Source organism: Acipenser ruthenus, chromosome 10 (genome assembly GCF_902713425.1).
Source record: "Acipenser ruthenus chromosome 10, fAciRut3.2 maternal haplotype, whole genome shotgun sequence".
In the NCBI taxonomy this organism is placed as follows: Eukaryota; Metazoa; Chordata; class Actinopteri; order Acipenseriformes; family Acipenseridae; genus Acipenser; species Acipenser ruthenus.
The window spans coordinates 23241463-23265863 of record NC_081198.1 but is presented as its reverse complement, the minus strand read 5'-3'; the positions used below and the strand labels follow the sequence as shown (position 1 = coordinate 23265863).

Sequence of the window (24401 nt, the reverse complement as noted above, 5' to 3'; positions counted from 1 at the left end):
ACTGGCTTTCTTCAGCTCGGCAACTTTTTGGAAGACTAATGCTCAGTCTGGTTTTGGCTTGCCCAATCCAGGCCGAGGGTCTTTCAAGATTTTGTTGACTGTTGAGAGCAGTTTTTTCTTTTTCAGGCGGTTCCCGTTTTTTTCTTTTTCAGGCGGTTCCGGCTTTTCCAGACGTTCCTGGAGTTAGAGAGAAGGAGGACCTACCATCCAGACGACCTTTGAGGACCCTTTGATGACCTAGACGACCTCATCCCCAGCCCTTGATTGTAATCGAGATCCAGACCGAGAGAGCAGCAGGCGCCCAGCAGAGGGCGCCATCTGGGAGGAGCAGAGGGCGGCCCCGGACCCCGAGGAGGCGTCACAGCCACGATTCTTCCTACGTGGTCTCGGTGCCAAGCAGCGCCCCCTACTCCGCCAGGGAAGGACACCGTTCACCTGGGGAGGGGGTCCCTCTTGCGAGGCGACCATCTCCTCAGGGACTAAAGTAATAGTTCCTTCAACTGCCCAGATTTGCTGCTTACGTTGTCTCTTTTCCGTAGAGAGAGACAACCCGGACGTCCAGAGGCTTCTCCCACCCCAATCGGAGGAGCCAGCTGAAGGATGGCGTTCCGGCCAACCCAGGAAACCAGGAGGCACAATGCGGTGCGCTTCACAAGAAACAAGCAAGATGAAACGGAACCAGGACTGACGAGACTGGAGTTCAGCCGGACCATTCTTCAGAGGGGTATGGGTTTTTCCCCTTCTGACTTGAATTGTTTGGTGAAATTGCCAGGGCTTAAGGAAGTGTTTGAGGTCAGTTTTAGGAACCCCCAAAAGTTACAAGAAATGTGGTCCTTTTGGGGGGAGAATAAATATCTCGCTCCATACAAAGAATTTTGTGTGGATGCACTGACAGACAGAGAAATGAAAGTTGTTACTGTCCAATTTTTCAATGAGGCTGTTAGCGACTATGATATTACAACATGGCTTAACCGCTATGGGAGGGTGTCATCAGAAGGGAGGAAAATTACAGATGAAGATGGGGTTTGGACAGGAGCCAGAAAGTGGCTGGTACGCCTTAATGTTGATCCATCGGGCATTGGAGGCGTCCGCCACATTCCAAACTCCATAGTGTTAGGGCCCAACAGAGGGCTGGTATTCTATAATGGGATGCCAAAACTCTGCAGGAAATGTGGGGAATTAGGACACCTGACGGCCGCGTGTACTGTAGTCAAGTGCAGGAACTGCGGCGCCCCCCACGAGACCAGCCACTGCAGAGAAGAGAGGCAGTGCAATTTGTGTGGAAAGAAGGGGCACCTGTTTAAGGACTGCCCCTCTTCCTATGCCAACATGGCCAGAGCCAGCAAGGCAAACATGAACAAGCCAAGGCCTGAGCAGGAAGAGGGAGCAAGTAACAAAGATCAGTCCACATCACCACCAACAGTATCCAAGACCCAGACTCGAAGGGAGGTAAGGGGGTCCCGGACGTTGTGCAGCTCACCCGAGTGCAGGGGCTCACGCAAACTATCAAGAACATCCAGGCCCTGGACAGGAAGGTATGTTACATGAATCGTTTCTATTTTGCCACCTGTCTCAGGGCCTTGGGCCTCTGCACTATTGATAACACCGTGCCGTACTCCTGGGACCCCCCATTGTATTATAGAACCTTATGGGACACTATATATAAATTGGGCTCAGATAAAGCAAAATTGGCCTCCTGGGAATACAAGGCTGTAACTAAATATCTTGCCGGTTCCCAGGAAATTGAAAAAGTAGCTACTTTCTCCCTCACCCAAAGCCAAAAAATCTGGGAGAATGTGTCTCACAGCTGCCTCAGTAATGTCCAGAAGGATATAGCATGGAACACCGTCCACAGTGCACTCCCCACTCGAGCGTTCATGTTCAGGAGGGGACTAGCCCAAGTAGAAACATGCCCCTATGCAAAGTGCCGCAAGAGAGAAACACCAGCCCATATCTTCTGGGAGTGTGATGTGGCTGGCAGTGTCTGGCTCTCTGTCTCTGTCTTCCTAAACAGGTTTGCTGACACGGCCAAGATGACCGCTGAGACTGTGCTCTATGGGCCTGCGGGAGGAATCGATACCAGCACAGCTAAGTGCGTTTGGCGTGTCATCAATGTTGTCAAGCAGATCCTGTGGGAAGGCCGTAACGTCTGTGTCTATCACAAGCAGGAGCTAGACACTATCACCACGACCAGAAGGGCACAAACTCTTATCAAGGACTTTGTAATTCTGGACATCCGGACCCTCGGGAAGGACAAGGCCTGCGCGGAGTGGAGGATCGCCGGACTTCAGGACGTGAAGATGGAATAAAGGAAAAAACTGGAACCGCTAGCTCCTAGGAGCAGGACTACGGGGCACCGCTAAGCCTTTTATTTATTTTGTCATGCCAGCATTCCGCCCTTTTTAGCTGGCATGACCGTTTTTTCAACGGTGCCCTGGTTTTATGTAGTCTTTTTGTTTCAGTTTTATGGACATTTATTTGATTTACGTTGAATGTTTTATTTGATTTTGTTTTGTTTTGTTTTATGTATCTTAAGATTTTTAATGTAAACTATTAAAAGTTACATTTTAAGTGTTTTAAAATTTTAGAATTTTAACTCACTGTTCTATACACTGTCCCTTTTCCCCTGTCCCTGTTTTAGATCTAGTTTTATGTTCACTTTTGAACTTTTTTAGAGAGCACTCCCCGGCCCTCACAAACACTGGTTTTTTATAGATGGTTCTTTTTTTCCAGTCACTTTTAAAGCAGCACAGGTTTTTTTCATGTTGATTTTAATCTGTGTCTGTTTTAACCATGTACAAAGCACAATTGTCTTGGTGTTTTTAAATGTATTTTAAATGCTTTTAAAACAAAATGTATGTCTGTATGCATGAATGTCATCTTTAAAAGAAATGTAAAATGAATGAAAAAACGAATGGGTGTAAATGTAAAAAAATGTAAAATCTCAATAAAAGAGTATTAATATCTGATACGTCCCCTATCATTGGACCATATATTAAATTGATTTTTGGAATCGGGAGATGGAACAGGGGCTTGCTCCGTCCACTCCACGCATCGGCCCGGTATTGCAGTACCTCCGGGAACGGTGCACACCTTTCTCTAACGTTGGTCAAAGTCAGATCTGGATCTCTCCTGTGAGCATTTTGTCTACCCCTGCTGGAGGGAGAGTGCCAGTGTTGATGCAAGTTTTCCCGCCGTTTTACTTCTTTTTTTTTCTTTCTCTCTTTCTTTCTTTCTTTTTCTTTCTCTCTTTCTTTCTTGCTGTCTTTCTTTCTTTTATTCACATGTGGTGATGATGTAGACAGCAGCAGTTTGTTTCCTGGGAGCATGCAGCTAACCAGACAAGTGTGGTGGAACATGTCCCTATGCCAGGTCCTTCTTAGCCAGCCATATACTCTGGCTTCTCTTCAGTTCGAATAAATCTTTCTAAGACTAAGGTTTAGAGGGTAGTGGCATTGCCACTAACCCCCCCCAGGACAAAGCTGACCCACACGTTCCGAGGGGCCCTGAGCAAGTTCCACCAGACTTACCTTGTGGGGAGTTGAATAGCCCCAACAACTCCACGTACTGTGCATATAAAGACGGTGCCTTCTTGGACGAGGCAGCAGTGAGTACCTTCTCAGGGGTGATGGGAGTTGCAAATAAGCCCAAGCCCCCTCGAAGCAAGCGTAGAGCTAAGAGTAGGAAGAGTGTCCCGACCTCCCAATCATAGTCGCTATGGGGTGGACGCAGCGACTCCTTTTCTTGTTAGCTACCCTGATGGCCCTGATATGTGTGTCTGTTAATGTCAGGAGCATCAGGGAGACACAAAAAAGATTTGATGTACTAAACTATCTAGCTAACTTGAAAGCAGATCTCATCTTTCTGCAGGAGTGTGGTATTTCGTCGAGCCCTGATTATAGGGACCTGAAGGAGAGTTGGACCCTGGGGGACTCCTTCTGGTCGGGCTCCAACATAGCCAGAGCCGACGGAGTAGGTATCCTGTTTAAAAACCCATTTATTACCTCCCGCAGCAGCAGGGAGGTAGAACCTGGTAGAATTCTGAGCGTGGATGTGACATACAACAACACTCCCCTCAGACTGGTCAATGTCTACGCACCCACTAACCAAAACGAAAGAGTTCAATTTTTTCCACAGCTGCGTCCACTCCTGCTGGGGAACGTACCCGTCATCGTGTCAGGTGACTTCAATTGTGCTCTGAGGGACGTAGACCGGAGCAGGCCACGCAACGACCGCTCTAGTAGAGTTTTGTCCTCCGTAATATCTGATTTCTCCCTGTGTGATGCAGGTAAGGACCTGGTGCCTCCCTTTACCTGGGTGAGCTCATCTGGGACCTCCTTCTCCCGTATAGATCTCGTCCTGCATACCAGCTCCCTTACGAAGACGGCAGTAGACACCCAGGCCGTCTTCTTCTCCGACCATAGGCTCCTGCAGGTAACATTGCAGGTCCCTCAGACCTCCCAGATGGGGTCAGGGGTCTGGAAATTAAACACCTCCTTACTCGATGACCCCTCCATAGCTGCAGCCTATAAGAGCAGGCTTGTTGAGTGGACCACTTTGCGTGACCTATTCAACTCCCCTATAGAGTGGTGGGAGATGGTCAAAATGAGAACTAAGGGTTATTTCATAGCAGCAGGCAAGAGGAAAGCAAAAGAAAGGAGGGCCAAATATAAATACCTGAATGCTGCCCTCCAGCGTCTGAGCCTGCTTCAGCTTCGGGGGTTCCCTGTAAGCGACGAGATAGCCCAGACCAAGCTAGATCTTTCAGTGCTTTGTAGGGAGGAACAACGAAAGGTCATGCACAATGCAAAAGTGCAAAAAATGGAGGAAGACGAAAAGTGTACTCGCTTCTTCTTCCAGAAAACGAGGGAGAAGCGGCACTTGATGTCCTCCATGCTCGACAGCAGGGTGAGGATAGTAGAGGATAGTGAGGGAGTGAAAAAAGTGGTAGAGAACTTCTATAGGGACCTGTATAACATCAAAGCTACAGATGACACCCTGATAGAGTGGTTCCTGAGCCAGTTGGAGCCTGACTCAGTGCGGGACGAGGAGGAGGAGGAGAAGGACCCAGAACTCACGCTGGAGGAGCTCACCCAGGCGGTTAAGACCATGAACACCGGTAAGACGCCAGGTCCAGATGGCATCCCGGGTGAGTATTACCATCTTTTTTGGGACACGCTAAAAGTCCATTTAGCGGAGGTCTACAGAGCGGTCTACAGGGAGAAGCGGTTGGGCCCTTCTATGCGGGAGAGTGTAATTACTCTCCTTCATAAGAAAGGGGAAGTTAAAGATCTACGGAATTGGCGCCCAATCAGCCTCCTTTGCGTGGATTACAAGATACTAGCCAAAGCTCTGATGCTCCGGCTACAAGTACACCTCCCTTTGGTCATTGGCCCTGACCAGGCTTGTGGCGTCCCAGGGAGGTCCATCACGGATATTTTAATGTTAACAAGGGACATTCTGGCTTATTCTAGAGAACGGAACCATCCCCTCTGCCTGTTCAACCTTGACCAGGAGAAGGCGTTCGATAGGGTAAGCCATGAATATATGTACAAAGTGATGGACCAGATGAAATTCGCTCCTGGACTTAGGGAGTGGGTTAAAACCATATATACAAACATTAGTACCCGAGTCTTGGTGAACAGGCACCTGACTGGTAAAATATCTATCCAGTCAGGGGTCAGACAGGGTTGCCCACTATCCCCACTGCTATATGTCGTGTGCATTGAACCCCTCCTGCAGGCAATTCGTAGGGATACCAATATAACTGGTTTCCAGCTGCCTGGATCCAACGGGGTCCAGGTCAAAACAACAGCATATATGGACGATGTGTCACTCATTTGCACCAACACATCGTCGGTACCTCGGATTAGTAATATCCTTGAGAAGTACTGCACGGCGACTGGGGCAGTGATTAATAAGTCCAAGAGCGAAGTCTACGTGTCTAAAAATTGGCAGGTAGATAGGGAACTGTCGGACATGTACCCTGTCAAAAAGGACAAAATCAAGATTCTGGGCCTCATTTTCGAGAACAATAGCTCGGGGGCCCAGAGCTGGACGGCGGCCATTAACCAGGTCCGTAAAAAGATTGGCGGATGGAGCACAAGATCCTTAACAATGACGGGTAGAGTATTAATAACCAAGTCTATACTGTTCCCCATCCTCTCTTATGTAGGAAAAATCTTTCCCCCAGACAGGACCACCAAAAAAGTGGTGGACCGCATTATCCACCGCTTTATCTGGGGCAGCAAGATGGAGAGGGTAAAGCGAGCCACCCTGAGTAAAGCCGACAAGAAGGGAGGTAAGGGGGTCCCGGACGTTGTGCAGCTCACCCGAGTGCAGGGGCTCACGCAAACTATCAAGAACATCCAGGCCCTGGACAGGAAGGTATGTTACATGAATCGTTTCTATTTTGCCACCTGTCTCAGGGCCTTGGGCCTCTGCACTATTGATAACACCGTGCCGTACTCCTGGGACCCCCCATTGTATTATAGAACCTTAAGGGACACTATATATAAATTGGGCTTAGATAAAGCAAAATTGGCCTCCTGGGAATACAAGGCTGTAACTAAATATCTTGCCGGTTCCCAGGAAATTGAAAAAGTAGCTACTTTCTCCCTCACCCAAAGCCAAAAAATCTGGGAGAATGTGTCTCACAGCTGCCTCAGTAATGTCCAGAAGGATATAGCATGGAACACCGTCCACAGTGCACTCCCCACTCGAGCGTTCATGTTCAGGAGGGGACTAGCCCAAGTAGAAACATGCCCCTATGCAAAGTGCCGCAAGAGAGAAACACCAGCCCATATCTTCTGGGAGTGTGATGTGGCTGGCAGTGTCTGGCTCTCTGTCTCTGTCTTCCTAAACAGGTTTGCTGACACGGCCAAGATGACCGCTGAGACTGTGCTCTATGGGCCTGCGGGAGGAATCACTACCAGCACAGCTAAGTGCGTTTGGCGTGTCATCAATGTTGTCAAGCAGATCCTGTGGGAAGGCCGTAACGTCTGTGTCTATCACAAGCAGGAGCTAGACACTATCACCACGACCAGAAGGGCACAAACTCTTATCAAGGACTTTGTAATTCTGGACATCCGGACCCTCGGGAAGGACAAGGCCTGCGCGGAGTGGAGGATCGCCGGACTTCAGGACGTGAAGATGGAATAAAGGAAAAAACTGGAACCGCTAGCTCCTAGGAGCGGGACTACGGGGCACCGCTAAGCCTTTTATTTATTTTGTCATGCCAGCATTCCGCCCTTTTTAGCTGGCATGACCGTTTTTCAACGGTGCCCTGGTTTTATGTAGTCTTTTTGTTTCAGTTTTATGGACCTTTGATTTAATTTGAATGTTTTATTTGATTTTGTTTTGTTTTGTTTTATGTATCTTTAAGATTTTTAATGTAAACTATTAAAAGTTACATTTTAAGTGTTTTAAAATTTTAGAATTTTAACTCACTGTTTATACACTGTCCCTTTTCCCCTGTCCCTGTTTTAGATCTAGGTTTATGTTCACTTTTTTAGAGAGCACTCCCCGGCCCTCACAAGCACTGGTTTTTTATAGATGGTTCTTTTTTTCCAGTCACTTTTAAAACAGCACAGGTTTTTTTCATGTTGATTTTAATCTGTGTCTGTTTTAACCATGTACAAAGCACAATTGTCTTGGTGTTTTTAAATGTATTTTAAATGCTTTTAAAACAAAATGTATGTCTGTATGCATGAATGTCATCTTTAAAAGAAATGTAAAATGAATGAAAAAACGAATGGGTGTAAATGTAAAAAAATGTAAAATCTCAATAAAAGAGTATTAATATCTGATACGTCCCCTATCATTGGACCATATATTAAATTGATTTTTGGAATCGGGAGATGGAACAGGGGCTTGCTCCGTCCACTCCACGCATCGGCCCGGTATTGCAGTACCTCCGGGAACGGTGCACACCTTTCTCTAACGTTGGTCAAAGTCAGATCTGGATCTCTCCTGTGAGCATTTTGTCTACCCCTGCTGGAGGGAGAGTGCCAGTGTTGATGCAAGTTTTCCCGCCGTTTTACTTCTTTTTTTTTTCTTTCTTTCTTTCTTTCTCTCTTTCTGGACGCAGCGACTCCTTTTCTTGTTAGCTACCCTGATGGCCCTGATATGTGTGTCTGTTAATGTCAGGAGCATCAGGGAGACACAAAAAAGATTTGATGTACTAAACTATCTAGCTAACTTGAAAGCAGATCTCATCTTTCTGCAGGAGTGTGGTATTTCGTCGAGCCCTGATTATAGGGACCTGAAGGAGAGTTGGACCCTGGGGGACTCCTTCTGGTCGGGCTCCAACATAGCCAGAGCCGACGGAGTAGGTATCCTGTTTAAAAACCCATTTATTACCTCCCGCAGCAGCAGGGAGGTAGAACCTGGTAGAATTCTGAGCGTGGATGTGACATACAACAACACTCCCCTCAGACTGGTCAATGTCTACGCACCCACTAACCAAAACGAAAGAGTTCAATTTTTTCCACAGCTGCGTCCACTCCTGCTGGGGAACGTACCCGTCATCGTGTCAGGTGACTTCAATTGTGCTCTGAGGGACGTAGACCGGAGCAGGCCACGCAACGACCGCTCTAGTAGAGTTTTGTCCTCCGTAATATCTGATTTCTCCCTGTGTGATGCAGGTAAGGACCTGGTGCCTCCCTTTACCTGGGTGAGCTCATCTGGGACCTCCTTCTCCCGTATAGATCTCGTCCTGCATACCAGCTCCCTTACGAAGACGGCAGTAGACACCCAGGCCGTCTTCTTCTCTGACCATAGGCTCCTGCAGGTAACATTGCAGGTCCCTCAGACCTCCCAGATGGGGTCAGGGGTTTGGAAATTAAACACCTCCTTACTCGATGACCCCTCCATAGCTGCAGCCTATAAGAGCAGGCTTGTTGAGTGGACCACTTTGCGTGACCTATTCAACTCCCCTATAGAGTGGTGGGAGATGGTCAAAATGAGAACTAAGGGTTATTTCATAGCAGCAGGCAAGAGGAAAGCAAAAGAAAGGAGGGCCAAATATAAACACCTGAATGCTGCCCTCCAGCGTCTGAGCCTGCTTCAGCTTCGGGGGTTCCCTGTAAGCGACGAGATAGCCCAGACCAAGCTAGATCTTTCAGTGCTTTGTAGGGAGGAACAACGAAAGGTCATGCACAATGCAAAAGTGCAAAAAATGGAGGAAGACGAAAAGTGTACTCGCTTCTTCTTCCAGAAAACGAGGGAGAAGCGGCACTTGATGTCCTCCATGCTCGACAGCAGGGGGAGGATAGTAGAGGATAGTGAGGGAGTGAAAAAAGTGGTAGAGAACTTCTATAGGGACCTGTATAACATCAAAGCTACAGATGACACCCTGATAGAGTGGTTCCTGAGCCAGTTGGAGCCTGACTCAGTGCGGGACGAGGAGGAGGAGGAGAAGGACCCAGAACTCACGCTGGAGGAGCTCACCCAGGCGGTTAAGACCATGAACACCGGTAAGACGCCAGGTCCAGATGGCATCCCGGGTGAGTATTACCATCTTTTTTGGGACACGCTAAAAGTCCATTTAGCGGAGGTATACAGAGCGGTCTACAGGGAGAAGCGGTTAGGCCCTTCTATGCGGGAGAGTGTAATTACTCTCCTTCATAAGAAAGGGGAAGTTAAAGATCTACGGAATTGGCGCCCGATCAGCCTCCTTTGCGTGGATTACAAGATACTAGCCAAAGCTCTGATGCTCCGGCTACAAGTACACCTCCCTTTGGTCATTGGCCCCGACCAGGCTTGTGGCGTCCCAGGGAGGTCCATCACGGATATTTTAATGTTAACAAGGGACATTCTGGCTTATTCTAGAGAACGGAACCATCCCCTCTGCCTGTTCAACCTTGACCAGGAGAAGGCGTTCGATAGGGTAAGCCATGAATATATGTACAAAGTGATGGACCAGATGAAATTCGCTCCTGGACTTAGGGAGTGGGTTAAAACCATATATACAAACATTAGTACCCGAGTCTTGGTGAACAGGCACCTGACTGGTAAAATATCTATCCAGTCAGGGGTCAGACAGGGTTGCCCACTATCCCCACTGCTATATGTCGTGTGCATTGAACCCCTCCTGCAGGCAATTCGTAGGGATACCAATATAACTGGTTTCCAGCTGCCTGGATCCAACGGGGTCCAGGTCAAAACAACAGCATATATGGACGATGTGTCACTCATTTGCACCAACACATCGTCGGTACCTCGGATTAGTAATATCCTTGAGAAGTACTGCACGGCGACCGGGGCAGTGATTAATAAGTCCAAGAGCGAAGTCTACGTGTCTAAAAATTGGCAGGTAGATAGGGAACTGTCGGACATGTACCCTGTCAAAAAGGACAAAATCAAGATTCTGGGCCTCATTTTCGAGAACAATAGCTCGGGGGCCCAGAGCTGGACGGCGGCCATTAACCAGGTCCGTAAAAAGATTGGCGGATGGAGCACAAGATCCTTAACAATGACGGGTAGAGTATTAATAACCAAGTCTATACTGTTCCCCATCCTCTCTTATGTAGGAAAAATCTTTCCCCCAGACAGGACCACCAAAAAAGTGGTGGACCGCATTATCCACCGCTTTATCTGGGGCAGCAAGATGGAGAGGGTAAAGCGAGCCACTCTGAGTAAAGCCGACAAGAAGGGAGGTAAGGGGGTCCCGGACGTTGTGCAGCTCACCCGAGTGCAGGGGCTCACGCAAACTATCAAGAACATCCAGGCCCTGGACAGGAAGGTATGTTACATGAATCGTTTCTATTTTGCCACCTGTCTCAGGGCCTTGGGCCTCTGCACTATTGATAACACCGTGCCGTACTCCTGGGACCCCCCATTATATTATAGAACCTTAAGGGACACTATATATAAATTGGGCTTAGATAAAGCAAAATTGGCCTCCTGGGAATACAAGGCTGTAACTAAATATCTTGCCGGTTCCCAGGAAATTGAAAAAGTAGCTACTTTCTCCCTCACCCAAAGCCAAAAAATCTGGGAGAATGTGTCTCACAGCTGCCTCAGTAATGTCCAGAAGGATATAGCATGGAACACCGTCCACAGTGCACTCCCCACTCGAGCGTTCATGTTCAGGAGGGGACTAGCCCAAGTAGAAACATGCCCCTATGCAAAGTGCCGCAAGAGAGAAACACCAGCCCATATCTTCTGGGAGTGTGATGTGGCTGGCAGTGTCTGGCTCTCTGTCTCTGTCTTCCTAAACAGGTTTGCTGACACGGCCAAGATGACCGCTGAGACTGTGCTCTATGGGCCTGCGGGAGGAATCGATACCAGCACAGCTAAGTGCGTTTGGCGTGTCATCAATGTTGTCAAGCAGATCCTGTGGGAAGGCCGTAACGTCTGTGTCTATCACAAGCAGGAGCTAGACACTATCACCACGACCAGAAGGGCACAAACTCTTATCAAGGACTTTGTAATTCTGGACATCCGGACCCTCGGGAAGGACAAGGCCTGCGCGGAGTGGAGGATCGCCGGACTTCAGGACGTGAAGATGGAATAAAGGAAAAAACTGGAACCGCTAGCTCCTAGGAGCGGGACTACGGGGCACCGCTAAGCCTTTTATTTATTTTGTCATGCCAGCATTCCGCCCTTTTTAGCTGGCATGACCGTTTTTGAACGGTGCCCTGGTTTTATGTAGTCTTTTTGTTTCAGTTTTATGGACTTTTATTTGATTTATGTTGAATGTTTTATTTGATTTTGTTTTGTTTTGTTTTATGTATCTTTAAGATTTTTAATGTAAACTATTAAAAGTTACATTTTAAGTGTTTTAAAATTTTAGAATTTTAACTCACTGTTCCACACACTGTCCCTTTTCCCCTGTCCCTGTTTTAGTAATATAGTTTTATGTTCACTTTTGAACTTTTAGAGAGCACTCCCCGGCCCTCACAAGCACTGGTTTTTTATAGATGGTTCTTTTTTTCCAGTCACTTTTAAAACAGCACAGGTTTTTTTCATGTTGATTTTAATCTGTGTCTGTTTTAACCATGTACAAAGCACAATTGTCTTGGTGTTTTTAAATGTGTTTTAAATGCTTTTAAAACAAAATGTATGTCTGTATGCATGAATGTCATCTTTAAAAGAAATGTAAAATGAATGAAAAAACGAATGGGTGTAAATGTAAAAAAATGTAAAATCTCAATAAAAGAGTATCAGGGGACCATATATTAAATTGATTTTTGGAATCGGGAGATGGAACAGGGGCTTGCTCCGTCCACTCCACGCATCGGCCCGGTATTGCAGTACCTCCGGGAACGGTGCACACCTTTCTCTAACGTTGGTCAAAGTCAGATCTGGATCTCTCCTGTGAGCATTTTGTCTACCCCTGCTGGAGGGAGAGTGCCAGTGTTGATGCAAGTTTTCCCGCCGTTTTACTTCTTTTTTTTTTCTTTCTTTCTTTCTTTCTCTCTTTCTGGACGCAGCGACTCCTTTTCTTGTTAGCTACCCTGATGGCCCTGATATGTGTGTCTGTTAATGTCAGGAGCATCAGGGAGACACAAAAAAGATTTGATGTACTAAACTATCTAGCTATCTTGAAAGCAGATCTCATCTTTCTGCAGGAGTGTGGTATTTCGTCGAGCCCTGATTATAGGGACCTGAAGGAGAGTTGGACCCTGGGGGACTCCTTCTGGTCGGGCTCCAACATAGCCAGAGCCGACGGAGTAGGTATCCTGTTTAAAAACCCATTTATTACCTCCCGCAGCAGCAGGGAGGTAGAACCTGGTAGAATTCTGAGCGTGGATGTGACATACAACAACACTCCCCTCAGACTGGTCAATGTCTACGCACCCACTAACCAAAACGAAAGAGTTCAATTTTTTCCACAGCTGCGTCCACTCCTGCTGGGGAACGTACCCGTCATCGTGTCAGGTGACTTCAATTGTGCTCTGAGGGACGTAGACCGGAGCAGGCCACGCAACGACCACTCTAGTAGAGTTTTGTCCTCCGTAATATCTGATTTCTCCCTGTGTGATGCAGGTAAGGACCTGGTGCCTCCCTTTACCTGGGTGAGCTCATCTGGGACCTCCTTCTCCCGTATAGATCTCGTCCTGCATACCAGCTCCCTTACGAAGACGGCAGTAGACACCCAGGCCGTCTTCTTCTCTGACCATAGGCTCCTGCAGGTAACATTGCAGGTCCCTCAGACCTCCCAGATGGGGTCAGGGGTCTGGAAATTAAACACCTCCTTACTCGATGACCCCTCCATAGCTGCAGCCTATAAGAGCAGGCTTGTTGAGTGGACCACTTTGCGTGACCTATTCAACTCCCCTATAGAGTGGTGGGAGATGGTCAAAATGAGAACTAAGGGTTATTTCATAGCAGCAGGCAAGAGGAAAGCCAAAGAAAGGAGGGCCAAATATAAATACCTGAATGCTGCCCTCCAGCGTCTGAGCCTGCTTCAGCTTCGGGGGTTCCCTGTAAGCGACGAGATAGCCCAGACCAAGCTAGATCTTTCAGTGCTTTGTAGGGAGGAACAACGAAAGGTCATGCACAATGCAAAAGTGCAAAAAATGGAGGAAGATGAAAAGTGTACTCGCTTCTTCTTCCAGAAAACGAGGGAGAAGCGGCACTTGATGTCCTCCATGCTCGACAGCAGGGGGAGGATAGTAGAGGATAGTGAGGGAGTGAAAAAAGTGGTAGAGAACTTCTATAGGGACCTGTATAACATCAAAGCTACAGATGACACCCTGATAGAGTGGTTCCTGAGCCAGTTGGAGCCTGACTCAGTGCGGGACGAGGAGGAGGAGGAGAAGGACCCAGAACTCACGCTGGAGGAGCTCACCCAGGCGGTTAAGACCATGAACACCGGTAAGACGCCAGGTCCAGATGGCATCCCGGGTGAGTATTACCATCTTTTTTGGGACACGCTAAAAGTCCATTTAGCGGAGGTCTACAGAGCGGTCTACAGGGAGAAGCGGTTGGGCCCTTCTATGCGGGAGAGTGTAATTACTCTCCTTCATAAGAAAGGGGAAGTTAAAGATCTACGGAATTGGCGCCCAATCAGCCTCCTTTGCGTGGATTACAAGATACTAGCCAAAGCTCTGATGCTCCGGCTACAAGTACACCTCCCTTTGGTCATTGGCCCCGACCAGGCTTGTGGCGTCCCAGGGAGGTCCATCACGGATATTTTAATGTTAACAAGGGACATTCTGGCTTATTCTAGAGAACGGAACCATCCCCTCTGCCTGTTCAACCTTGACCAGGAGAAGGCGTTCGATAGGGTAAGCCATGAATATATGTACAAAGTGATGGACCAGATGAAATTCGCTCCTGGACTTAGGGAGTGGGTTAAAACCATCTATACAAACATTAGTACCCGAGTCTTGGTGAACAGGCACCTGACTGGTAAAATATCTATCCAGTCAGGGGTCAGACAGGGTTGCCCACTATCCCCACTGCTATATGTCGTGTGCATTGAACCCCTCCTGCAGGCAATTCGTAGGGATACCAATATAACTGGTTTCCAGCTGCCTGGATCCAACGGGGTCCAGGTCAAAACAACAGCATATATGGACGATGTGTCACTCATTTGCACCAACACATCGTCGGTACCTCGGATTAGTAATATCCTTGAGAAGTACTGCACGGCGACCGGGGCAGTGATTAATAAGTCCAAGAGCGAAGTCTACGTGTCTAAAAATTGGCAGGTAGATAGGGAACTGTCGGACATGTACCCTGTCAAAAAGGACAAAATCAAGATTCTGGGCCTCATTTTCGAGAACAATAGCTCGGGGGCCCAGAGCTGGACGGCGGCCATTAACCAGGTCCGTAAAAAGATTGGCGGATGGAGCACAAGATCCTTAACAATGACGGGTAGAGTATTAATAACCAAGTCTATACTGTTCCCCATCCTCTCTTATGTAGGAAAAATCTTTCCCCCAGACAGGACCACCAAAAAAGTGGTGGACCGCATTATCCACCGCTTTATCTGGGGCAGCAAGATGGAGAGGGTAAAGCGAGCCACCCTGAGTAAAGCCGACAAGAAGGGAGGTAAGGGGGTCCCGGACGTTGTGCAGCTCACCCGAGTGCAGGGGCTCACGCAAACTATCAAGAACATCCAGGCCCTGGACAGGAAGGTATGTTACATGAATCGTTTCTATTTTGCCACCTGTCTCAGGGCCTTGGGCCTCTGCACTATTGATAACACCGTGCCGTACTCCTGGGACCCCCCATTGTATTATAGAACCTTAAGGGACACTATATATAAATTGGGCTTAGATAAAGCAAAATTGGCCTCCTGGGAATACAAGGCTGTAACTAAATATCTTGCCGGTTCCCAGGAAATTGAAAAAGTAGCTACTTTCTCCCTCACCCAAAGCCAAAAAATCTGGGAGAATGTGTCTCACAGCTGCCTCAGTAATGTCCAGAAGGATATAGCATGGAACACCGTCCACAGTGCACTCCCCACTCGAGCGTTCATGTTCAGGAGGGGACTAGCCCAAGTAGAAACATGCCCCTATGCAAAGTGCCGCAAGAGAGAAACACCAGCCCATATCTTCTGGGAGTGTGATGTGGCTGGCAGTGTCTGGCTCTCTGTCTCTGTCTTCCTAAACAGGTTTGCTGACACGGCCAAGATGACCGCTGAGACTGTGCTCTATGGGCCTGCGGGAGGAATCACTACCAGCACAGCTAAGTGCGTTTGGCGTGTCATCAATGTTGTCAAGCAGATCCTGTGGGAAGGCCGTAACGTCTGTGTCTATCACAAGCAGGAGCTAGACACTATCACCACGACCAGAAGGGCACAAACTCTTATCAAGGACTTTGTAATTCTGGACATCCGGACCCTCAGGAAGGACAAGGCCTGCGCGGAGTGGAGGATCGCCGGACTTCAGGACGTGAAGATGGAATAAAGGAAAAAACTGGAACCGCTAGCTCCTAGGAGCGGGACTACGGGGCACCGCTAAGCCTTTTATTTATTTTGTCATGCCAGCATTCCGCCCTTTTTAGCTGGCATGACCGTTTTTCAACGGTGCCCTGGTTTTATGTAGTCTTTTTGTTTCAGTTTTATGGACCTTTGATTTAATTTGAATGTTTTATTTGATTTTGTTTTGTTTCGTTTTATGTATCTTTAAGATTTTTAATGTAAACTATTAAAAGTTACATTTTAAGTGTTTTAAAATTTTAGAATTTTAACTCACTGTTTATACACTGTCCCTTTTCCCCTGTCCCTGTTTTAGATCTAGGTTTATGTTCACTTTTTTAGAGAGCACTCCCCGGCCCTCACAAGCACTGGTTTTTTATAGATGGTTCTTTTTTTCCAGTCACTTTTAAAACAGCACAGGTTTTTTTCATGTTGATTTTAATCTGTGTCTGTTTTAACCATGTACAAAGCACAATTGTCTTGGTGTTTTTTAATGTATTTTAAATGCTTTTAAAACAAAATGTATGTCTGTATGCATGAATGTCATCTTTAAAAGAAATGTAAAATGAATGAAAAAACGAATGGGTGTAAATGTAAAAAAATGTAAAATCTCAATAAAAGAGTATTTTACTAAAGATTAAGTGTTTTAAAATTTTAGAATTTTAACTCACTGTTTATACACTGTCCCTTTTCCCCTGTCCCTGTTTTAGATCTAGGTTTATGTTCACTTTTTTAGAGAGCACTCCCCGGCCCTCACAAGCACTGGTTTTTTATAGATGGTTCTTTTTTTCCAGTCACTTTTAAAACAGCACAGGTTTTTTTCATGTTGATTTTAATCTGTGTCTGTTTTAACCATGTACAAAGCACAATTGTCTTGGTGTTTTTTAATGTATTTTAAATGCTTTTAAAACAAAATGTATGTCTGTATGCATGAATGTCATCTTTAAAAGAAATGTAAAATGAATGAAAAAACGAATGGGTGTAAATGTAAAAAATGTAAAATCTCAATAAAAGAGTATTAATATCTGATACGTCCCCTATCAGGGGACCATATATTAAATTGATTTTTGGAATCGGGAGATGGAACAGGGGCTTGCTCCGTCCACTCCACGCATCGGCCCGGTATTGCAGTACCTCCGGGAACGGTGCACACCTTTCTCTAACGTTGGTCAAAGTCAGATCTGGATCTCTCCTGTGAGCATTTTGTCTACCCCTGCTGGAGGGAGAGTGCCAGTGTTGATGCAAGTTTTCCCGCCGTTTTACTTCTTTTTTTTTCTTTCTCTCTTTCTTTCTTTCTCTCTTTCTTTCTCTCTTTCTCTCTTTCTTTCTGTCTTTCTTTCTTGCTGTCTTTCTTTCTTTTATTCACATGTGGTGATGATGTAGACAGCAGCAGGTTGTTTCCTGGGAGCATGCAGCTAACCAGACAAGTGTGGTGGAACATGTCCCTATGCCAGGACCTTCTTAGCAAGCCAGCCAGCCAGCGAGGCACAGTTGTAGTTACCCAAGGCACCTTGCACAGCATAGCAGCTTGGCATGACTATTTGTAAGACGCACTCCGCCAGTTTATGTTTTGTTTTTGGTGTTATGTGTGTGTTTTTGCTTTGTTTTGTTTTCTCCTGCTTAAATTGCACATTTCCCCTCTGGAAGCAGCAGCCCGTTTTTTGGGGGTCTGCTTGTGCTTGGAATTTTGCACCCACCTTTGAATCCCCCTGTGCCGTCCGGGCTGGGGGGCCCCGGGCAAGGGCCAAGTCGCCATCGCTTCTCGGCCTTTTGGCTAAGATCAAGTGTAGTATCTGTTCTTATCAGTTTAATATCTGATACGTCCCCTATCAGGGGACCATATATTAAATTGATTTTTGGAATCGGGAGATGGAACAGGGGCTTGCTCCGTCCACTCCACGCATCGGCCCGGTATTGCAGTACCTCCGGGAACGGTGCACACCTTTCTCTAACGTTGGTCAAAGTCAGATCTGGATCTCTCCTGTGAGCATTTTGTCTACCCCTGCTGGAGGGAGAGTGCCAGTGTTGATGCAAGTTTTCCCGCCGTTTTACTTCTTTTTTTTTCTTTCTCTCTTTCTTTCTTCCTCTCTTTCTTTCTCTCTTTCTCTCTTTCTTTCTCTCTTTCTTTCTTGCTGTCTTTCTTTCTTTTATTCACATGTGGTGATGATGTAGACAGCAGCAGGTTGTTTCCTGGGAGCATGCAGCTAACCAGACAAGTGTGGTGGAACATGTCCCTATGCCAGGACCTTCTTAGCAAGCCAGCCAGCCAGCGAGGCACAGTTGTAGTTACCCAAGGCACCTTGCACAGCATAGCAGCTTGGCATGACTATTTGTAAGACGCACTCCGCCAGTTTATGTTTTGTTTTTGGTGTTATGTGTGTGTTTTTGCTTTGTTTTGTTTTCTCCTGCTTAAATTGCACATTTCCCCTCTGGAAGCAGCAGCCCGTTTTTTGGGGGTCTGCTTGTGCTTGGAATTTTGCACCCACCTTTGAATCCCCCTGTGCCGTCCGGGCTGGGGGGCCCCGGGCAAGGGCCAAGTCGCCATCGCTTCTCGGCCTTTTGGCTAAGATCAAGTGTAGTATCTGTTCTTATCAGTTTAATATCTGATACGTCCCCTATCAGGGGACCATATATTAAATTGATTTTTGGAATCGGGAGATGGAACAGGGGCTGGCTCCGTCCACTCCACGCATCGGCCCGGTATTGCAGTACCTCCAGGAACGGTGCACACCTTTCTCTAACGTTGGTCAAAGTCAGATCTGGATCTCTCCTGTGAGCATTTTGTCTACCCCTGCTGGAGGGAGAGTGCCAGTGTTGATGCAAGTTTTCCCGCCGTTTTACTTCTTTTTTTTTTCTTTCTCTCTTTCTTTCTTCCTCTCTTTCTTTCTCTCTTTCTTTCTCTCTTTCTTTCTTGCTGTCTTTCTTTCTTTTATTCACATGTGGTGATGATGTAGACAGCAGCAGGTTGTTTCCTGGGAGCATGCAGCTAACCAGACAAGTGTGGTGGAACATGTCCCTATGCCAGGACCTTCTTAGCAAGCCAGCCAGCGAGGCACAGTTGTAGTTACCCAAGGCACCTTGCACAGCATAGCAGCTTGGCATGACTATTTGTAAGACGCACTCCGCCAGTTTATGTTTTGTTTTTGGTGTTATGTGTGTGTTTTTGCTTTGTTTTGTTTTCTCCTGCTTAAATTGCACATTTCCCCTCTGGAAGCAGCAGCCCGTTTTTTTGGGGTCTGCTTGTGCTTGAAATTTTGCACCCACCTTTTGAATCCCCCTGTGCCGTCCGGGCTGGGGGGCCCAGGGCAAGGGCCAAGTCGCCATCGCTTCTCGGCCTTTTGGCTAAGATCAAGTGTAGTATCTGTTCTTATCAGTTTAATATCTGATACGTCCCCTATCAGGGGACCATATATTAAATTGATTTTTGGAATCGAGAGATGGAACAGGGGCTTGCTCCGTCCACTCCACGCATCGGCCCGGTATTGCAGTACCTCCGGGAATGGTGCACACCTTTCTCTAACGTTGGTCAATGTCAGATCTGGATCTCTCCTGTGAGCATTTTGTCTACCCCTGCTGGAGGGAGAGTGCCAGTGTTGATGCAAGTTTTCCCGCCGTTTTACTTCTTTTTTTTTTCTTTCTCTCTTTCTTTCTTTCTCTCTTTCTTTCTCTCTTTCTCTCTTTCTTTCTCTCTTTCTTTCTTGCTGTCTTTCTTTCTTTTATTCACATGTGGTGATGATGTAGACAGCAGCAGGTTGTTTCCTGGGAGCATGCAGCTAACCAGACAAGTGTGGTGGAACATGTCCCTATGCCAGGACCTTCTTAGCAAGCCAGCCAGCCAGCGAGGCACAGTTGTAGTTACCCAAGGCACCTTGCACAGCATAGCAGCTTGGCATGACTATTTGTAAGACGCACTCCGCCAGTTTATGTTTTGTTTTTGGTGTTATGTGTGTGTTTTTGCTTTGTTTTGTTTTCTCCTGCTTAAATTGCACATTTCCCCTCTGGAAGCAGCAGCCCGTTTTTTGGGGGTCTGCTTGTGCTTGGAATTTTGCACCCACCTTTGAATCCCCCTGTGCCGTCCGGGCTGGGGGGCCCCGGGCAAGGGCCAAGTCGCCATCGCTTCTCGGCCTTTTGCAGCAAAAGAAAGCAAAAGAAAGGAGGGCCAAATATAAATACCTGAATGCTGCCCTCCAGCGTCTGAGCCTGCTTCAGCTTCGGGGGTTCCCTGTAAGCGACGAGATAGCCCAGACCAAGCTAGATCTTTCAGTGCTTTGTAGGGAGGAACAACAAAAAGGTCATGCACAATGCAAAAGTGCAAAAAATGGAGGAAGACGAAAAGTGTACTCGCTTCTTCTTCCAGAAAACGAGGGAGAAGCAGCACTTGATGTCCTCCATGCTCGACAGCAGGGGGAGGATAGTAGAGGATAGTGAGGGAGTGAAAAAAGTGGTAGAGAACTTCTATAGGGACCTGTATAACATCAAAGCTACAGATGACACCCTGATAGAGTGGTTCCTGAGCCAGTTGGAGCCTGACTCAGTGCAGGACGACGAGGAGGAGGAGAAGGACCCAGAACTCACGCTGGAGGAGCTCACCCAGGCGGTTAAGACCATGAACACCGGTAAGACGCCAGGTCCAGATGGCATCCCGGGTGAGTATTACCATCTTTTTTGGGACACGCTAAAAGTCCATTTAGTGGAGGTCTACAGAGCGGTCTACAGGGAGAAGCGGTTGGGCCCTTCTATGCGGGAGAGTGTAATTACTCTCCTTCATAAGAAAGGGGAAGTTAAAGATCTACGGAATTGGCGCCCAATCAGCCTCCTTTGCGTGGATTACAAGATACTAGCCAAAGCTCTGATGCTCCGGCTACAAGTACACCTCCCTTTGGTCATTGGCCCCGACCAGGCTTGTGGCGTCCCAGGGAGGTCCATCACGGATATTTTAATGTTAACAAGGGACATTCTGGCTTATTCTAGAGAACGGAACCATCCCCTCTGCCTGTTCAACCTTGACCAGGAGAAGGCGTTCGATAGGGTAAGCCATGAATATATGTACAAAGTGATGGACCAGATGAAATTCGCTCCTGGACTTAGGGGGTGGGTTAAAACCATCTATACAAACATTAGTACCCGAGTCTTGGTGAACAGGCACCTGACTGGTAAAATATCTATCCAGTCAGGGGTCAGACAGGGTTGCCCACTATCCCCACTGCTATATGTCGTGTGCATTGAACCCCTCCTGCAGGCAATTCGTAGGGATACCAATATAACTGGTTTCCAGCTGCCTGGATCCAACGGGGTCCAGGTCAAAACAACAGCATATATGGACGATGTGTCACTCATTTGCACCAACACATCGTCGGTACCTCGGATTAGTAATATCCTTGGGAAGTACTGCACGGCGACCGGGGCAGTGATTAATAAGTCCAAGAGCGAAGTCTACGTGTCTAAAAATTGGCAGGTAGATAGGGAACTGTCGGACATGTACCCTGTCAAAAAGGACAAAATCAAGATTCTGGGCCTCATTTTCGAGAACAATAGCTCGGGGGCCCAGAGCTGGACGGCGGCCATTAACCAGGTCCGTAAAAAGATTGGCGGATGGAGCACAAGATCCTTAACAATGACGGGTAGAGTATTAATAACCAAGTCTATACTGTTCCCCATCCTCTCTTATGTAGGAAAAATCTTTCCCCCAGACAGGACCACCAAAAAAGTGGTGGACCGCATTATCCACCGCTTTATCTGGGGCAGCAAGATGGAGAGGGTAAAACGAGCCACCCTGAGTAAAGCCGACAAGAAGGGAGGTAAGGGGGTCCCGGACGTTGTGCAGCTCACCCGAGTGCAGGGGCTCACGCAAACTATCAAGAACATCCAGGCCCTGGACAGGAAGGTATGTTACATGAATCGTTTCTATTTTGCCACCTGTCTCAGGGCCTTGGGCCTCTGCACTATTGATAACACCGTGCCGTACTCCTGGGACCCCCCATTGTATTATAGAACCTTAAGGGACACTATATATAAATTGGGCTTAGATAAAGCAAAATTGGCCTCCTGGGAATACAAGGCTGTAACTAAATATCTTGCCGGTTCCCAGGAAATTGAAAAAGTAGCTACTTTCTCCCTCACCCAAAGCCAAAAAATCTGGGAGAATGTGTCTCACAGCTGCCTCAGTAATGTCCAGAAGGATATAGCATGGAACACCGTCCACAGTGCACTCCCCACTCGAGCGTTCATGTTCAGGAGGGGACTAGCCCAAGTAGAAACATGCCCCTATGCAAAGTGCCGCAAGAGAGAAACACCAGCCCATATCTTCTGGGAGTGTGATGTGGCTGGCAGTGTCTGGCTCTCTGTCTCTGTCTTCCTAAACAGGTTTGCTGACACGGCCAAGATGACCGCTGAGACTGTGCTCTATGGGCCTGCGGGAGGAATCACTACCAGCACAGCTAAGTGCGTTTGGCGTGTCATCAATGTTGTCAAGCAGATCCTGTGGGAAGGCCGTAACGTCTGTGTCTATCACAAGCAGGAGCTAGACACTATCACCACGACCAGAAGGGCACAAACTCTTATCAAGGACTTTGTAATTCTGGACATCCGGACCCTCGGGAAGGACAAGGCCTGCGCGGAGTGGAGGATCGCCGGACTTCAGGACGTGAAGATGGAATAAAGGAAAAAACTGGAACCGCTAGCTCCTAGGAGCGGGACTACGGGGCACCGCTAAGCCTTTTATTTATTTTGTCATGCCAGCATTCCGCCCTTTTTAGCTGGCATGACCGTTTTTCAACGGTGCCCTGGTTTTATGTAGTCTTTTGTTTCAGTTTTATGGACTTTTATTTGATTTACGTTGAATGTTTTATTTGATTTTGTTTTGTTTTGTTTTATGTATCTTTAAGATTTTTAATGTAAACTATTAAAAGTTACATTTTAAGTGTTTTAAAATTTTAGAATTTTAACTCACTGTTTTATACACTGTCCCTTTTCCCCTGTCCCTGTTTTAGATCTAGTTTTATGTTCACTTTTGAACCTTTTAGAGAGCACTCCCCGGCCCTCACAAGCACTGGTTTTTTATAGATGGTTCTTTTTTTCCAGTCACTTTTAAAACAGCACAGGTTTTTTTCATGTTGATTTTAATCTGTGTCTGTTTTAACCATGTACAAAGCACAATTGTCTTGGTGTTTTTAAATGTATTTTAAATGCTTTTAAAACAAAATGTATGTCTGTATGCATGAATGTCATCTTTAAAAGAAATGTAAAATGAATGAAAAAAACGAATGGGTGTAAATGTAAAAAATGTAAAATCTCAATAAAAGAGTATTAATATCTGATACGTCCCCTATCAGGGGACCATATATTAAATTGATTTTTGGAATAGGGAGATGGAACAGGGGCTTGCTCCGTCCACTCCACGCATCGGCCCGGTATTGCAGTACCTCCGGGAACGGTGCACACCTTTCTCTAACGTTGGTCAAAGTCAGATCTGGATCTCTCCTGTGAGCATTTTGTCTACCCCTGCTGGAGGGAGAGTGCCAGTGTTGATGCAAGTTTTCCCGCCGTTTTACTTCTTTTTTTTTTTCTTTCTCTCTTTCTTTCTTTCTCTCTTTCTTTCTCTCTTTCTCTCTTTCTTTCTCTCTTTCTTGCTGTCTTTCTTTCTTTTATTCACATGTGGTGATGATGTAGACAGCAGCAGGTTGTTTCCTGGGAGCATGCAGCTAACCAGACAAGTGTGGTGGAACATGTCCCTATGCCAGGACCTTCTTAGCAAGCCAGCCAGCCAGCGAGGCACAGTTGTAGTTACCCAAGGCACCTTGCACAGCATTGCAGCTTGGCATGACTATTTGTAAGACGCACTCCGCCAGTTTATGTTTTGTTTTTGGTGTTATGTGTGTGTTTTTGCTTTGTTTTGTTTTCTCCTGCTTAAATTGCACATTTCCCCTCTGGAAGCAGCAGCCCGTTTTTTGGGGGTCTGCTTGTGCTTGGAATTTTGCACCCACCTTTGAATCCCCCTGTGCCGTCCGGGCTGGGGGGCCCCGGGCAAGGGCCAAGTCGCCATCGCTTCTCGGCCTTTTGGCTAAGATCAAGTGTAGTATCTGTTCTTATCAGTTTAATATCTGATACGTCCCCTATCAGGGGACCATATATTAAATTGATTTTTGGAATCGGGAGATGGAACAGGGGCTTGCTCCGTCCACTCCACGCATCGGCCCGGTATTGCAGTACCTCCGGGAACGGTGCACACCTTTCTCTAACGTTGGTCAAAGTCAGATCTGGATCTCTCCTGTGAGCATTTTGTCTACCCCTGCTGGAGGGAGAGTGCCAGTGTTGATGCAAGTTTTCCCGCCGTTTTACTTCTTTTTTTTTCTTTCTCTCTTTCTTTCTTTCTCTCTTTCTTTCTCTCTTTCTCTCTTTCTTTCTGTCTTTCTTTCTTGCTGTCTTTCTTTCTTTTATTCACATGTGGTGATGATGTAGACAGCAGCAGGTTGTTTCCTGGGAGCATGCAGCTAACCAGACAAGTGTGGTGGAACATGTCCCTATG

The 24401-nt window shown here is 47.0% G+C and overlaps 4 non-coding genes and 5 pseudogenes across 4 annotated transcripts; all 9 read left to right on the top strand.

Annotated features, from left to right (window-relative positions):
* Window positions 1-2961: 2961 nt before the first annotated feature.
* Window positions 2962-3096, top strand: LOC131738820 (U2 spliceosomal RNA; annotated as a pseudogene).
* A 4704-nt stretch (window positions 3097-7800) lies between these two features.
* LOC131738819 (U2 spliceosomal RNA) lies at window positions 7801-7935 on the top strand (annotated as a pseudogene).
* A 4215-nt stretch (window positions 7936-12150) lies between these two features.
* Window positions 12151-12283, top strand: LOC131738837 (U2 spliceosomal RNA; annotated as a pseudogene).
* Window positions 12284-16878: 4595 nt separating this feature from the next.
* Window positions 16879-17033, top strand: LOC131738701 (U2 spliceosomal RNA; annotated as a pseudogene).
* Window positions 17034-17631: 598 nt separating this feature from the next.
* On the top strand, window positions 17632-17822 carry LOC131739170 (U2 spliceosomal RNA). Its single transcript, XR_009330337.1, has one exon. It is a non-coding gene; the product is annotated as a U2 spliceosomal RNA (small nuclear RNA).
* Window positions 17823-18420: 598 nt separating this feature from the next.
* On the top strand, window positions 18421-18611 carry LOC131738320 (U2 spliceosomal RNA). Its single transcript, XR_009329884.1, has one exon. It is a non-coding gene; the product is annotated as a U2 spliceosomal RNA (small nuclear RNA).
* A 588-nt stretch (window positions 18612-19199) lies between these two features.
* LOC131738315 (U2 spliceosomal RNA) lies at window positions 19200-19390 on the top strand. Its single transcript, XR_009329879.1, has one exon. It is a non-coding gene; the product is annotated as a U2 spliceosomal RNA (small nuclear RNA).
* A 3775-nt stretch (window positions 19391-23165) lies between these two features.
* Window positions 23166-23320, top strand: LOC131738633 (U2 spliceosomal RNA; annotated as a pseudogene).
* Window positions 23321-23916: 596 nt separating this feature from the next.
* LOC131739169 (U2 spliceosomal RNA) lies at window positions 23917-24107 on the top strand. Its single transcript, XR_009330336.1, has one exon. It is a non-coding gene; the product is annotated as a U2 spliceosomal RNA (small nuclear RNA).
* The last annotated feature ends 294 nt before the right edge of the window (window positions 24108-24401 follow it).